A 14,578-nucleotide genomic window follows, 5' to 3' on the forward strand; every position below is an offset into this window, starting at 1 on the left:
ACAGTCGGTCATTTTTACTATCAAAGTGTATATTCGGACTGGAAGGTCTAAGGAAATATTGAGAGTCGGGAAATTTAATTTGGTCGATTTAGCAAGGTCAGAAAATATAAATCGAACAAATTCTAATTCTCACCTAAATGGTAAGGAAACCTTGTTAATGTATTGCAATTTTTATTAAAAATTTATACGTAAAGGACTGAAAAAGGAAAAATTCTCATCGAAAAAATATAAAGCATAGAAAACGTCTCCAAGATAAAAGAACACAACATTAGGCACATTATCCCTGTGAGACTTGGTCTGATGTGGTCTTCGTGGGGTTGTGGCAATGCAAGAGTTTACGGACTCTTCTGGTCGATTTGCGTTGTCCGAGCAGGTGGGGTCCGCCACATTGCCGTTGGAAACTACTTCAGAAAGCTAGCAGCTAAAATTGCATGGAGCCTTGCCTGTTCGAGAATATCTGATGAATTTACCCCTCCCAACTTGGAGTTTGTGTAAAGAACAAGGTGATTTTTCATACAGAAAAAAATATTTAAAATTAATTATTTTCAATATTTATATTGATAATTTATGATAGATGTTTTTAGTCTCGCGATCTAATTGTATAGCAAAAATTCGATTAGAATAAATTAGTCATTAATAAAAAAATTCTCTCAACAATGTTTACAAATAATCAATGCCATCAATTCACTTCTAAAGGATCAAGTCTTCACTTGTTATTGGGGAAAAGATTATTTTTCTGAAACTGAAATTTAACAAGCGACCCTCTTGAACACTTCTTTTTGCTTTGGCAATTGATGAATGTTAAATAAACAAAAAATTATTTTTATTGGAACTTAATAAAGTAACGAATTTTCTTTTTTTGCTTTGGCAATCGACGAAACTGTCCGCTCTATCAGCACGGAGCTGAACCTCTGGTATCTTGATAATGTTACGATTGGAGGACCGGGGAAAAAAGTTTTTGACGCCCTGTCACAAGTCGTGACTGCACTACGAAAAATCGGATTTGATGTAAATATAAATATCACATAGAGGGTGCCCACTAAGCGAAAAGGAACTGCGGTGCCATCTACTGCAAAAAATAAGAAACTTTCTAAGTTACGGGGGAACTCTCCTTACTCAATGTTTATACTGCATTTTTCCTTTTGAAAAATAGAATTGGCTTGCCTAAACTACAATACGTTCTCCGGTGATCTACTTGCTTTGAACATCGGGACATCCTACACTTACTGGATAGGACTTTTAGAAATTCAGCTGAAGCGCTCTTGAACATCCACTTCAACAAATCTGGTTGTAATCAAAGCAAGCTTTCTACACGCGCCAAGACTGTCGAACCAAGACTGTTTTGTCTGTTTGCTTTCTAGGTCTCAAAACGGGAGGGGTGATGGCTCCACGCATTTCCACAGTACATTCGGTGCTCTTATGGACGACGATTGTGAGATAATCGATGTTGCACAACGTCTGGGTCTTGACGTTTGTGAGGAACACAGATGCCGGACGTGACAATAGATTACTATTTTATTACTCCGCAAGGTCGGGGCCAAAATCTCCATTTCCACTCACTATCCTCGGGAGGTGGACTGGGTTCTTCAGTGGTTCTCGATCGCCGTTATCCGGAGGAACAGTTTGGCAATCCGCCAGGGTGCTGGCCTTTCCTTCGATTATTTTTTTATCACTTTTGCTTGAACTATTATTTGAAGTTTTTATCACTTAAAATCTAATTAATGCTGTTTAAAAGAATTGAAAGCTTACTCGTCAAAGATTAAGATACAAAATGAGAATGCACCGAAGTACACGAAAAAAATACGCCGTAGGACAGCCCGTATGGAACCGACCACATTCGAAGGCGAGCCAGAGTGCAATGGATGGCCAGCGAATGGCACATTTGCCTAATTGATAACAAACATGCACGACCAGGTAAGTACCAGGGTTATGCACACATTAGGAGATAGATACAACCAAATCATCAAAATGTATGGATTTTTAATTAGCGTTGAGGTATATAAATTTAAATATATTATCTAATTTTTTATCGAGTTTTATAATAAATAACAATTTAAGTAATTACAAATGTATTAAATTTATGGAAAAGTGAGTTTCTGAACACAAATTGTTTAATCTTCGATCGCTCAAGTGTTTATATTCTCCATTTATTCCAATACAACATCATTCCAATACAACAATCGGTTGTGGCAATAGATCCAGGAGCGGATGCGGACATCAGCAGGTTCTGAGGCGAGAAAGAGTCCACAAACGTGGCATCCCAGGTAAGAGGCTTCCCCCTGTTAAAATTAAAATACGACTTTCTGTTCAATTTAATGGGAAAATTAATTGACATTACTTGACGAGCTTTCCAGAATCCTAGTTTGACGATTTTCTATTATACTTATTAGTCTATTGGTATTTGTTGGCTTTCGAAGGCTTGATTTTTATTTCTAGTTTATTCTGTTTTAATTCTCTTTTAATCAAGATAGCATTCTGTCCTTTCTTCTAAAAAAAAGTTAAAACTGAGGTTGTCAAACGGTGTCCTGCTTGAAAAATACAAATTTGAATAAATTTTTTACTAGAATTAAAATAATTTTGTAATACCGTCTGTATCAACGTGCTTTTGGGTGAACCAGTTTGTCGTTATTATAAAAATTCTTATTTGCCATTTGGATTTAGATGATACAAATAAACTACCTCAATATCTAATTTTCATGGTCTTCTTGGTAAACACATTTGTTGGCATATAAAAGATTCGTTTATTCTGGGAAAATTATATAACAATTCACGCGGGAATTGTCCCTCAATCCTGCGAGCCAGTACTTAATAGCTCGATTTTTTAACAATTTATAACAATTGTGAAAATAAAAAATTTTTTTTTGAAAATTCTTTTTAATTAGCCACTTTTAACTACTACACGAGCAATTGATATGTTCACGATATTAAACGATTATTTCAATCCTCGTTTATCCAAATAATTCAAATCGATCTATCCTTCGGATTGTGAAGGAATCTAAAATTTATATGATTGTTAGATAAATAATCAAATTACTGATCAAATTCCTAATCTGTTTATAAAGACAATTATTTATTGAAAAATCGAATAAAGTTCTTTGTATAGTGTTTTTTCATTAATTTTTGTAAATAATCCGTGATGTGTTTTAAATTTTTTACAGTATTGTTTGTTATATTTTGAGAAAAGCAATTCAAACAAGAACTTGATTTAATGAGAATTTGAATTCTTCAAATAAAGTGGTTGGGCTAATATCGTAACTCTCATCGACCTGGCCATCTTAAGCATTAAGTACGTAATCGTCAACAGTTTTTTTTCTAACCATAAAATTACAAAAGGCGTATTGTTAATTAAATTTTAAAAAATTAATTATAAAAATTAATCAACAAAATTATATTTTTAATAATAATAAAGAAAATTAATCCGAAATTATATTATTTCAGCGTTCGGATTGCGGATTATTAAATTTTCGGAGCATTGAATCAAATTTGGCAGGAAAAAGTTATAAAATTTATGATTTCAATTAAAAAATTCTAATTATTGAAATTTTCAGATTATTGAAGTTCGGATTAACGAGGGTTGACTGTGTCAATAATATTTCATTCCCAATTATATTGGTATATTTACAGATGGAGCCCCGTTTATGTTTGATCCTAATAAACCACTTTGCCTTTAATTTGGTGCAATCTTATCGGATAAAGCAATGAAACAGTATCGTTTGATTGAACATTTAAAGCGAAAACATCATAATTTAATTGAAAAAAGCAGACCTTTTTCTAGAATTTATTTATAAACGATATCTTACAGAGAGATTCTTCAAATATTATGAAGACTATTCCATTAAGGAACGACACCCTACGAAGAAGAATTGATGAAATTTCTAATGAAATTAATAATCTAAATTTAACTTTTCAGGGAACACAAGTTTTTAGTCAAACTTGACAAATCAGTTGTCGTTGATAACCAGTCAATTTTTATGGCATATGTAAGCTATTACTTTTTATAAATACTTTTTATAAAGATATTTCTATTATGATTTTATTTTGCAAGAAGAGTTATTATTTGCAAAATCTTTAATCACGGCTACCACAAAATTGTCAATATTAATAATAATATTTCATTTGAACATATTTTATTGTTCGAAACTGATGGCGCACTGGCTATAATTGGAAAATATCGTGGATTTTTAGCTTTTCTATAAAAACAAATCTCAAATGTCTACTTCAATTCATTGTATTTTACATGGCATCATTTAATTGCAAAAATTATCTGAAGAATTGTCTGCGTTAATGCAAATTGTTATCAAAGTAATTAATAAAATTAAGGAAACAGCAAGTACGCTCTTATTTTTCGTGAATACTGCACTAATCAAAATAAAAATTATATTAGGTTATTTCTACATACCGAAGTAAGATGGTTTTCTAAGGGTAATTGTTTTGAAAGATTTGTGATATTATTTAATGTCACCTGTTGAGAATGATACCAGGCTGAGAACGATCGCGCAAAATCGATTTTGCCCAAGTGACGTAACACCGGTAGTTAACGGCAGCGACCGACAAATTTAAATACAAGTCATTAAGTTTTAAAACCTAATAAACTCTAATTTCTGTCTTTTGGACAAAAAAGCAATCGAGTCGATTCGTTTGATAGATAAGCGTTTATTTTGCAAAGGGATATCGGACATAAAAGAAATTAAGGGCCAGTAGTGGCCTTACACACAGGGTCGTCCGGGGCTATTTTCTTCTCTTCTCTAGGAACTTTTGGAATTGGGTTTCAACAAGCTCGCCAATCATAGGAAGACTTCGCGCCAGCTCGGTATTTTCTCTCTTAGATTTACGCCAAAGGCCACCTTGAGCGCTAATCTCCTCGTTTTCTCCAGCAGTTTTATAATTCTTGCCTTGGAGGGGGACAAAATCCACCCTTCCAGCCCATACATCAGTACTGGAAGGATAGCTGCCAGAAAGATGAATAGCACAGTATCTGGGGGTAGGCGGAATTTGATCATTCGATCAAACGCAATCAATTTGCACTAATTGCTGGTGACCTTAATTCTGGCTGTTAAAAAGAAAACCGAGATGGAAAAATCCTGCGGGCTGTATCCGATCAAGTTGGTTTTGATGTTTGGACATCGAAAGAGCCAAATCATTTTTTCATGCCATGGGGATGATTTCTTAGGGCTGTTCCTAACTTCACCCTCATTGAAGCTCCTATGTGAACCTCCGAGGAAAATCGAAGACATCGGCAGCGATCATGCCACCCAGATGATGACTATAATGTTGCATCCGACATTAATGGAGGATATTTTTTTGCACTATAGAACTTCAAAAACGGACCGACTGATCACCTCAAAACATTAACATCCAGCAAACTTTGTTTCAAGAGAAACAAACTAAAGAGAAGTTAAATCCTCAAGGAAAAGAACCCAAATAAAAGGTTACTTATAGCAAATTAGGCTGTTGAAATGATTGCAGGATTCACAAGTCGATATAAAATGGCGAATAACTTTTTGACTGACACCAATATATTTTTGGGAAATTAAATGGCACATTTTGGTAACACCTGGATGTCCGATAGAGTGTTCTTTAGTTAAAATTGAGTTAATTCTAGCTTCTTAAAAAGAGCAGACAACAGTACGGAAATTTCCATTATGTGCAAAAAATAATTCTCCATTTACTAGTTGTAGATTCTTACATCTTCTGCGCAACGTCCGCTTTCGATTTTCAGTGAAGTCATCAGGATAGTGATTATATTCAACATAGTTCATAATGTTCTTTAATTCATCAGGAGTTTTAATGCTGAACGAAGAAGGCATAACAAATATCAAGATAAAGCGTGCAATTTTATTTTTTTAAAAATAATTTTGAAATAATTTATCAGTAATACTTTTAACTAAATTAAAAAAAATAAATCGAAAATTTTTTTAGGGAGAGGAGGTCATGGAAGTGAGGACCACATCTTCGAGGACTTTCTCAGCAACGCTTTTAACTAAATTAAAAAAATAAATCGAAAATTTTTTTAGGGAGAGGAGGTCGTGGAAGTGAGGATCACATCTTCAAGGACTTTCTAAGTAATGCTTTTAACTGAATTGAGCAAAAATAAGTCGAAAATTTTTTTAGGGAAAGGAGGTCGTGGAAGTGAGGAACACATTTTCGGGGACTTTTTCAGTAGCACTTTTGACTAAATTGAAAAAATAAGTCGAAAAATTTTAGTTGGTTAATGTTTTCAAATGATCAGTCGGTTTTATCAGCCCGGACGCTATGACATACGACAATTAATATCGATTAATCATAGGGAAAGCCAGAGGCCTGGCGGATCGCCAAACTGTTTTCCCGGATAACGGCGATTGAGAACCGTTGCAATATCCAGTCCAGCTCCCGAGGATCGTGAGTACGCATTGAGATTTTGGCTCCGAGCTTGCGGAGGAACTTTTCCGTCTTTGGACCAAGAGCACCCGACGTCTCCACCGCTATCGGAACCACGAAAAACTTTTCCGAAAGGGCAGAATATTTGGAAAGCTTTAGATCTTCAGCCTTCTTAGCAGCTGATTTAGCCTCCAGAGCACACGAGGTTAGATGTGAAGCAGAAAAAGTGTCCCAGCAGGTTGCGTCCCATACGAGACCTTTTCCGCCCTCAAAAGGGAAAAGGGTCATTCCGTCGGGACGTTTCCCGTCACCGCGGTCAAGACCTGGTGGTTCGAGAACCGAAGGAAATCCCGCCGAGTCGAGGGCCCTCCGTATGATGTCGTTCATAGCAGAGTGCCTCGGGAAACGTCCGGCGCTCCTCCTGCACGATAAAGGATGCAGACCGAAAGGGTCAACAGTGCAGCCACAGCGACACGTATGCGGGACACATTGCCTTAGTCCAGGGGTAGGCAAAAGCAGGCTCGCGAGCCTTTGAAGGCTCTTTAACTCTTACGGTAGGCTCTTTCAATTTTTAACTATTTTTTTGTTTTGTTAATAACAAAAAATCTTTGCACGTTTAACATTAATTTTTTGTGGTACATCGATATATGCCTAGCAAGAAAAAATTAATAAAAAATCGATAATGCGCGACATTTTCAATCAAAATGGACTGAAACTTTTGCATTCACGTCTAATTCAGAACAACTACCGAAATGTCTCATTTGCCAGGAAACTTTGAATCAAAATAAAAAGTCAAATTTAGAGAGACACTTTAACACAAAACACTCAAATTTCGCCAAAAAATATCCAATTGATGATTCCCGAAAGAAAGCTGTAGAAGAACTTGCAAAGAATAATCAGTTCGAGAATTCTGCTTTTAAATGTTGGTCTGACAATGCCAGGACTGCAAATATTGCCAGTTTTTTGATAAGCCACGAGATCGCATAAAGGGGAAAACCATTTACCGATGGCGAATTTATAAAGGCATGTTTCATTAAAATTTCCGAAGAACTTTTTCACGATTTTTCAAATAAGGCAGAAATCGTGAATAAGATAATGAATATACATTTATCTGCGAAAATAGTAGCCGACAGGACTTTTAAGATGTCTTCGAATGTATCTGTTCAACAAGTTTCTGACATGAAATTGTCTAATTCAATTTCAATAGCAATAGATGAATCATGTGATATAAATGACATTGCACAAGTATCATTGTTCATGTCATACTTCGGTGTCTCTGTTTGTTCGTTATGTGTCTCGAGGTTTCCTGAGGCAAGAACTTTTGGCATTATTGCCTCTAAAGGGTCAAACCCGTGGTGAAGATCTTGTTGGCGCAGTCGTAGAATATTTTGAAACGAATTATATTCCTCTTAATAAAATCGTTTCAATTTCAACTGACGGTGCTGAAAGCATGCTGGGATCGAGAAAGGAATTCAAAGGATCCTGTTGGCCGTTGTGCGTGGGAACAGCTGTTCCATCCGGCTTGCTGGCCGATTAATTTCTGATTAATTTAACTTTCCTTGTCTTGTTGAATGTCTAAAAAAATGTCTATTTAATTTTATGAATTTAAATTTTTGACAAGTGGTAAAAGGTGGCTCTTCAATTTTCGAAATTTCCAAAAATGTTCAAAATTGGCTTAGTCCGAGGCGCAGAGAGACTCCGATCCTTACCGCTTCATCGTCAAGGAGAGTGCCAGATGGGGCGTTCGGGAATGCACAAAGCCAAGCTCCACTGGCCGGGGATGCTGCCGAAAGAAGACAAGCGCGACGGTGCTGGTTGGACGACTCGAGCAGCAGATTAAAAGTTTGCTTGCATTACTGAATTAAGTATTATATAATAAGAATCGTTAAAATCTTTAATAGATACATTTCAAAGATATGTTTTGATACATTTTCCAATACAACAGTATGCTTTCCTTTTACTTAAAATCTTCACTTAATCTATAATTTCATTCTATAATTTGTCATTCTGTAAGCAAGTCTTCTAGTGTTAGTACTCCTTAAAAATCCCCAACATATTTAGTGATTAGAGACAATCTTTTCTGATATTTGAGACTCCAGGTCACAATTGGGAGAAACTAAATGACTGACAACTTAGAGATCAGAAAGCCAATGTCCGCAACTTGTCCTTCTCAACCAAGGCTGACATATCCTTTCGGAGTTATTGGGCTCCTTCGGTGACAATGAACTGTCGCCAGAGGTCCTCGTTGGCTTGGAACGTCATATCTCCAGTTTTTCATGATTGAGAAAATGAAGAATGATTCCGCATTCGTAATCCTCCTATTTGTCCCCAATCATGTCCCATAAAATCTTCTGTGAGTTGTCCTTCTTCGCAGACCCAGTCATTTTCGTTTAAATACTCCAGAATGTGTACCATGAGATGTATATCTTAAGGTTACTCAATTTGTGCACTGTTTTACCCCAAAAAGAGGTGTGAGGGTTTTTCTACCATTCAAAAGGTTCATTTAGTTCTCTCATTTGGGTAGACTCCACTTTCAGGATGAACATTTTTGAGTTTCCTAAACTCAAATCCTGGCTTGCTTCGCCTTCGAAATCATTGGTCACCTTATTTTCTTCCGACAAAAGACAATCAAACCTTCACCCAAAGTTATCTTTCTTTGGTTCTGACCTCCCACTATGCAAAAACCCTACTATCCTCGGACTTACTTTTGATCCAACTATGTTCTTCAACAAGCATATCTCTAACATTTCTGATAAGGAAAACAGACCCACAAACATACTAAAAACAATAAGTGGTCACATTACAGGCGCCCAGAAGTTACTCCTCAAACGAGCCCAGAAGCCACGAGTATTAAGTTATGCGAGTCCAAGCTGGGCGCCCTGTCTATCCATAAACTCGACAATGGCACTTCAATCAGTACAAAACAAGGCCATGCGCACAATATCTGGGTGTCTGAAATCAACCCCAATTGATAACCTCCACTGAGAAACAAACCTTTTGCCAATTGAAGATAATCTAAATATGAGAGGAGCCCAATTTTTATTTGCATCTCGAATGTTCTGCTCTAAATGTGCTAAACGGAAATTCTCGTTCAGTGAAGAACACGCCAGCGAATCTATATTCCCGGATCCTTGCCAAAATCGATGGCTTGCACCAATGCCCATATCCGATGAGAAAAATTCACAATTTGATATCCACGTCAGCTATTCTTGAGCTGACGCCCAACTCTGTACTCAATAAACCTTCTCCTGACGTTCACTATTCTGAATTACTTCTCGACCGTTCGGCTCACACAAACTTAGCTCGTTTCCGTTCTGGTCATCACTCCTCATTAAACCACTTGCACATAATAACAAAATGTTTAATTATTAAAAATATAAATTTTTTTACTAATTTGTATAAACAAAACCAACCACACTCAATTTACGCAGTTAACATATAAGTTTGAATATTGTTATTCCACTGTCGAACATTGGCATCGTCGTCCTGTCTAAAAATTAATTTGACGCTGAGACCTTAAAAGCACAGTCGTTCAGACATTGACCACCGAATATCTTCTAAGGTTAATTAAATCCGTAATGTATCTATCCCTACATCTCCTTGCAATGATTAGCGTAATTGAAGGCTTTGTAGACAATAATTTTTTCGACTAATAATATTTACTGAAAAGAGTTATTACCTGACAGAAAGCACAAAGCGGAATCATTTTAGAGATTTCTTCTCTATTCAATCCATAATTGAGATTTCTTAATATTGAAAATAGCCGGTCTCTCCCAAAGTGGTTATGTTCCGCCTAACTTTTATTTTTTTTCAGCTATTTGTGACAAGTGTAGATTATTCGGCGTGTATTTTATTCGGACTGTGACATTTTATCATAAATGATCGAATTGGTGATTCTTTTTGTTTCTACAACTACAAAAACTACATTAACCAATTGTGAAATGTCAAAAGGCAATATCTCCAGAAACAAAATTTAACTTAAGCTAGACTATTTAATTTAGATTCTCAGTCCCGATTATTGGGAATCTCTCTGCTCCTTTTAGAAGAAAAGTTTTCAATCAGTTTCTCCACACTCTCCATCTCTTCGTCAGATAGATTTTCTGTTTGTCTCATATCTTTCACCGGCGTGTCACGGCAGCATGCCACTTCTGCAAGCTGGTAAGCAGCAGAGGTGTATTCTTCGGCAGATACTCTCACTCCATGTCTGTGTTCAACTACCATGCTTTCTAGAGTCCTTTTTAGAACAACAGACTGAATATAAGTTCTTGTGGCTTTTTCAATTGATAATTTGTACATATAGTTTTTGAAGTATCTTGAAACAACGTCATCCCACTTCAAGACAACCGGGATAATCTTTACCTTTGCATCATAAAGTATTGAAAGTTTGTTTGCGAGCAGATCATATTTATGAAATTTTTCGATTTCGACTTGTTTGAGGCGATCTTGTGAAGAGATGTAATTTCGATTAAGGTCATCTCTTGCTTAGTTTTGTCATACACGAAGATATCTGGTTTGTTGGATTGAACTTTAGTTTCCGTCATAATACATATAGACTCGGATTTCAGCATTCTGAGTCGATATTATGGACTGAACAGAATGTGCCTTTAATTTCCTTCCTCTCTTAATCCCGTAGGTTTGGCACAAATGAAGGTGAATGCACTTCACAACTTCATTGTCTCTTTGCAGATAATCACTGTTTAACATCTTCCCGCACTGCGTGCCAAATGATCAACTGTTTTCTTGCATTTTTTGCAGTGACTGCATAAAGATCCCATGGATGTGAAAAACAAATTCCTATCCTGCAAGAGATAGTACAGTGCTTTACCCCGTGGGCCATTATTTCCTTTAGATACCACTCTGAGGACGTAGCTAGATCAGCATTTTGTTCGTCCATGCATTTGAATAGCACCGAATGCAGCATTTTACAATTAATGTTCTTAAGCAAATATTTTCTTTGGGCATCTTTGATAAACTCAACACCTAAATTCTCCATGTCAAGAATTGCATACTTGGAGGCGAGAAATCCTGCCATATGCCATTTATTTGTGTGTATCACACGCAGGATCCCCGATCGCCGTAAGCATACTGCCGACTGTCTTTCTAAACTTTTCAGGAACTGGAAGAGTATCAGTTCACTTATGAAAGAAACTGAAGCAAGTTGTCTCCCAAAAGATTTCCGATTTAAATATAATTTAAATATTTGCAGGTTTTAGATGGAGTCTGAGAGTCGTAAGAAGTTGTCGTATTTGACGGCCAATACAATCAAAAGGCAATAATTTATTTTTCTACAAAATTTAAAATGTTCGTTGCGCTCTTCAAAATTGAATTTATAAAACAGACGGAACTGTTAATTCAAATATAACAAGACTTAAGATATACAAAATTTTTAAATTTCTGTTTATAATTGTCAATATATTTTGTAGTGACTGTTATGGTTCCTTGATGTATATCATGAATGATACTTTTCATGATCTGGTATTATTAAATACAGTGTAATGACTTAATTAAATTGATTTTTTACAACAGGTGATTCCTTAGCTGCCTGGAATTGCAATATTTTAGTCGTTCGGCATTTTTGACTTATTTAAGTTTGTCTGTATTTTTAACTATAAAAATTTTAGTTTGTTGCCGAAGTACAAAACGTTTCGTCCGTTTATAAACATTCAATACAAAATTTATTTTGAAAGGTTTATAATGTGCCTCCAAATTGATGAATCACTGCCAATATCGTATTTATTTCGATCTTCAAGTGTAGACTACTTGGAGGCAAGAATGCTTGATTTATGCTAGAGTATGTCCATATCTATTTAATAGCCTAGTAGTGATTCTGAGTGGCGGCTGTATGCCGGAACTTTCACATCGACCACTTATCCAAGCATGAGTACCTTCCATACGATGAAGACAACGCCGTATATTAGATACTAAGAAATGACACAAATATTAACATTCTTTCTTCTAATACTAATATTCATTTCTGTACTTAATATAGCTCATTTCCGTTATTGAATTCTTTGTCTGTCAATTCAGTTTTTTGCAAAGTTTAATATTTTGCCTCAATTTTTATTCAAACCTTTCTACCCATTTAAGTGAGCGACTTCGTCTAAGATACTCGAATATTGTGGATTAGTGTATTCTAAAGGAACTTCATCATCATTATTGCTAAAACCACCAGAAAACCAAAGCTATGTGCCGACTGAGTCATTTTTATATTACTTATGCAAGCTTGCAATGAGTCGAATGTGAGGGATAACGTGATATGTTGAGATATCAGGAAATGACACAAATATGACCATTCTTTGTGTATTATTAATATTCATCCTCCTAATTAATTAAGATATTTATGTTCTCAACTAAGAAATTATCTCCAGAATAGTGAGGTATTCCTTCGAGGCGAGTAGTCTCGTCAGTAAGAAAGAAAATGTATAAAAAGTGCACATTCCGTTCAGTGCAATTAATTGAAAAACAAATAAAAATTAAATCAGTCTTGTATTAGTAGCAACTTCTTGGGTGAAAAAACCAAAATGGACGCCGAATGAATAAATCCGTCAAGAAATAAAGTGAACGAGTGATAGTTTTGTTGCAAGACTTTCCTCCACTCTTGGGTGGAGATTGGGGTTACCAGGATGATAAAATCAGCAGAACAAGTCAATCGGATTTTGATGATTTTGGCCAAGAGAAAAAAATTGCTTTTTAAAACTATTGTTGTGTTAATATTTTTAGCAAAATTCTTTATTAATCAAGGAAATCATTAAATTAATAACATTTATTTTAAATTCTTTTTTCTAAATAGTTTCTCCAATTCTGATTCTTGGTTGAGTTTCCTCTCCTCCTCGGCATACTTAATTATAAGTAGAACGATACATATTCCATAAGTTTTGACCTTTTCGCAAACATTGCTGCGACTTCCGGGTCAACTGCCGCTTTTTTATCTTCGTTCTTAGCTTTGTTCAGTTTTTTCAATTCAAAATGTTTATCCAATTCAGTTTTGGAAGAGTTGACTCCACTCGTACGTTAAATGATTAATTCTACGTTTTAACTGACACTTTAATTTCGGATTTTAAATCTTTCGGTAGGTGTGCCATTAAAAGTGTTTTTTATTTGAATAATTTATTATTTAAAAAATTATAATATTTATTAAATTATATATTGAATAATTGCTATGATAGAAATTTTTTTTAATGAGATAGATTAATTAAATTAATTGGAGCAAATTAAGATAGGAATGAACTAAAAAGGAATCTCAGAGGGGCTAAAGCACGCGCCCTCCTGCGGTAAGTACCGCATGCGTGTTGCCACGGAGAATGGCAATGAAGAAATTATTAAATATTGATATAAATTTTTTTTTGATAGAAATTATCAAATATTTTAGAATAACAATTAATGTGTCATGTTTCACAGTATATTCTCAATTGAAATTAAATTTATTGAAAAACCTAATTTAAATTAAGTAATTCTTTAAAAATTGTTGTGTTAAGTCACAATCGTTATAGATCACAAATTGACAAAAATATGACAAGTAGAATCATTATAATTAAAGGTCATATTCTATCGTGAATAGAAAGAATAACATCCAAATTTTACAAGCACTACCAAAACTCCCTAGAGTCCATGATTCAACGCGTACATATGTTCAGACGGTCGTGATCAAAAAAACACTGAAGAGCATGCGTCCGGAGTACAAACTCTTATCTACAACGGCGAAAAATGCAATCAATGAACGACTAAGTGAAGGAAGCAGCTACCACGAGACACCAGAAGAACCTTTCAAGGATACCGATGCTGTATTCCGGCCCGAGAAGGAAGCTCGAACCAAAGTTATCATAAGATATTTTTTCCACTTCAATGAATTTGCTAATTTGAATTTAAATAATTATTTTATCAAGTTAATAAGGATATAATGATGACGGAGTTAGACATTGAATATATATTCGAAACGTACTAGTTTATCAAAACCATAATGACCATAATTTTACAGTTTTCGACGACCTATTTATTTATGCGAAACAAGTTTTTCTACGCAGCATAATATGAAATATAACAAACGTGAAAGCTTGAGATCATTGATGCTAAAATGCGGGTGGATTTGTCAACTATTCAATTTGATATTGACGATATATGCAGCCACAATAATTATTAAGATTTCATTTTTGTTATTAATAAAAATTTGGGCAGTAAATTACCAATTTTTATACTTAGTTTTAACATCTTAAAAATTTGATAT

The 14,578-nt window shown here is 35.1% G+C and overlaps 1 pseudogene; it reads right to left on the bottom strand.

Annotated features, from left to right (window-relative positions):
* Positions 1-1,776: 1,776 nt before the first annotated feature.
* Positions 1,777-1,922, bottom strand: LOC115230110 (annotated as a pseudogene).
* Between the last annotated feature and the right edge of the window lie 12,656 nt (positions 1,923-14,578).

This window comes from Octopus sinensis, unplaced genomic scaffold, assembly GCF_006345805.1.
Source record: "Octopus sinensis unplaced genomic scaffold, ASM634580v1 Contig14492, whole genome shotgun sequence".
NCBI lineage: Eukaryota > Metazoa > Mollusca > Cephalopoda > Octopoda > Octopodidae > Octopus > Octopus sinensis.